The sequence below is a fragment of the Marmota marmota genome, unplaced genomic scaffold, assembly GCF_001458135.2.
Source record: "Marmota marmota marmota unplaced genomic scaffold, marMar, whole genome shotgun sequence".
Taxonomy (NCBI): Eukaryota; Metazoa; Chordata; class Mammalia; order Rodentia; family Sciuridae; genus Marmota; species Marmota marmota.
Genome location: NW_026001974.1, coordinates 1 through 2,320, shown reverse-complemented (window position 1 = coordinate 2,320; position 2,320 = coordinate 1). Strand labels below are relative to the sequence as shown.

The window sequence follows — 2,320 nt, the reverse complement described above, 5'->3', positions numbered from 1 at the left end:
TTTCCAGGGCAGTAATGTTCCTGTTACTGTGTCCAGGGCAGGGAATGGGGGGCCTTCAGTGGCGGGTGAAAGAGAAAAGAAATTGAAATTCCTGTTTTTTCTCCTACCTCACTCCCTAGATTCCACAGGTTTTGGTGAAGTTGAAGAAATACTGTCATGGGGACAAGGTGAGTTGGAGAAATGAGATGGCAGGATGGGAGCAGCTAAGGGTATTTCTTCCCTTGAGAAACAAGGGCAAGAAGAGGTCCCTCAGACCCTGGCTGAGCAGCAGAGTGTGTGTGCCGGGGGGCGGGGGGGGGGAGGCTAGAATTCCATGGATGTGCTTGAGCACCTGGGAGCATCCTTGGATGCACTCCTGGGCTTCTGATAGGACACATCTCAGTTTGGACCCTCCACAGGCAAGGTTGCCCATGATGGTTGGGCAAGAGTGGACACGTGGGAGCAGTGATGCCTCCAACATTTCCCCACCCAGCTGCTGGGGCATAGTGGTGGGTGCAGCCTATTTGAGGCTCCTGTACCCAGCATGTTATCCTTGTGAGTCTACACCATAGGCTTCAGGAGGCATGGAGGACCCAAAATCCAGGGGAAGTTGCTGACTCTTTGCAGGACTTCACTGAGGATGTCAACTGTGCTTTTGAGTTCCTGCTGAAGCTCACACCCTTGCTGGACAAAGCTGACCAGCGCTGCAAGTATGAACTCCCCTACTTACCTCTATGCTACTAGAAGATGTCTGGGCCCTTCCCCTGCTCTCTATGTCAGAAGAATTTCAAGGGATCCTGTCTCCTTGTTGGTGACACAATGTTGTCAAGTATCCACAGTCATTCTGCCTGCCTTCGGGCACTCCAAATTGTCTTCATCCTGAAGGAGGGAGGAGACAGGGCAGGAACCCATTGTTCCCATTCCTCAAAAGCCCTAGCTCTGTGCCCACTTCCCTCATCCTGTTTTCCCTCACAGCTGTGACTGTACAAACTTCCTCCTCCAAGAATGTAACAAGCAGGGCCTTCTGTCTGAAGCTAATTTCGCCAACCTTGTAGCCAAGCGGTAAGTGCAAGTCCATTTGGGCTGCCTCAAGAGCCCCGTGACATCCCTCTGTCATGTCAGACTGGCTGCTGGTACCTTTCCCTCTTCTGTTTGAACTCTGGGTTGCAAGTGACTGGCACTATACCTTGTAACACAGGAAACCAGGGGGGAAAGAAGATGCTGACTTCAGACCGGAGTTTTACACTATTCTTTGCTGTTCTTTAACTCACCCTCTTTTGTGACCAAAGAAAAAAATTCAAATTTTCAAAACAAATCTTAAATTAACTTTCAAAATAAATGTAATGACTCATGACAAATTGAAGTGATTCCAGTATCGAACACCTTTTCATAAACTTCATCCCAACACCAAAGTTTTTTTTTTTCCCCTTTTGGTGGTGCTGAAAAGAGAACCTAGGACCTTGTGCATACAAGGCAAACACTGTACCACTGAGCTACATCCCAGCCCCCCAGAATTTCTGTATGCTTCCCACCACCTCTGTGCCTCTGCTTCTGGGGTTGGACTAGGGAGTAGGGAGCGTTTGAAAAATTTCTCTTGGTTCCTGTCCCCTTCTCTTGCCAACTGGTCATGGCCATAGCTCAGCAGATCGGGAACATGCACCCCAGCAAAAGTCATCAGAAAATGCCAACATCCAGCCTAATCCCGGGCTCATCCTCCGTGCAGAGCCTACTGTCACAAACATTCTCAAGGTGAGTGCATCCTTTCCTTGCCACCAGGATCTTCCCTTTCTTTTTTTTTGTACCAGGGATTGAACTCAGAGGCACTTGACCACTGAGCCACATCCCCAGCCCTACTTTTGTATTTTATTTAGAGACAGCTTCTCACTGAGTTGCTTAGTGCCTCACTTTTGCTGAGGCTGGCTTTGAACTCACGATCCTCCTGCCTCAGCCTCCTGAGCTGCTGGGATTACAGGCGTGTGCCACTGTGCCCAGCAGTCTTCCCTTTCTTCCTTCTGGTTTTCCTCTATGTCCAGATAAGTAAACAGGGCTCATAGATCTCTCTCATCTGGATTCCAGTCATAGTTACTTTAGAAGCAGAGAAAGGGGGAAGGCAAGGGCAGCTACCACTATAAGCTTCATGTGTAGGTGTTTCAGAGATGCCATCTCACAAGGACACAGTAGCCAGGTGTAGTGGTGCAGGCCTGGGATCCCAGTGACTTGGGAGGCTAAGGCAGTAGGATTGCAAGTTCAAGGCCAGTCTCAGCAACTTAGTAGGACCCACTCAAAATAAAAAAATAGAAGGAAATGAGAAAGTAGCTCATTGGTAAAACAACTCTGGGTT

At 48.9% G+C, this 2,320-nt stretch overlaps 1 long non-coding RNA gene across 1 annotated transcript; it reads left to right on the top strand.

Moving 5' to 3' along the window:
- Nucleotides 1–15: 15 nt before the first annotated feature.
- Nucleotides 16–2,275, top strand: LOC107135164. Its single transcript, XR_001502534.2, has 5 exons — nt 16–167; nt 607–689; nt 955–1,041; nt 1,617–1,728; nt 1,851–2,275. It is a non-coding gene; the product is annotated as an uncharacterized LOC107135164 (long non-coding RNA).
- The last annotated feature ends 45 nt before the right edge of the window (nt 2,276–2,320 follow it).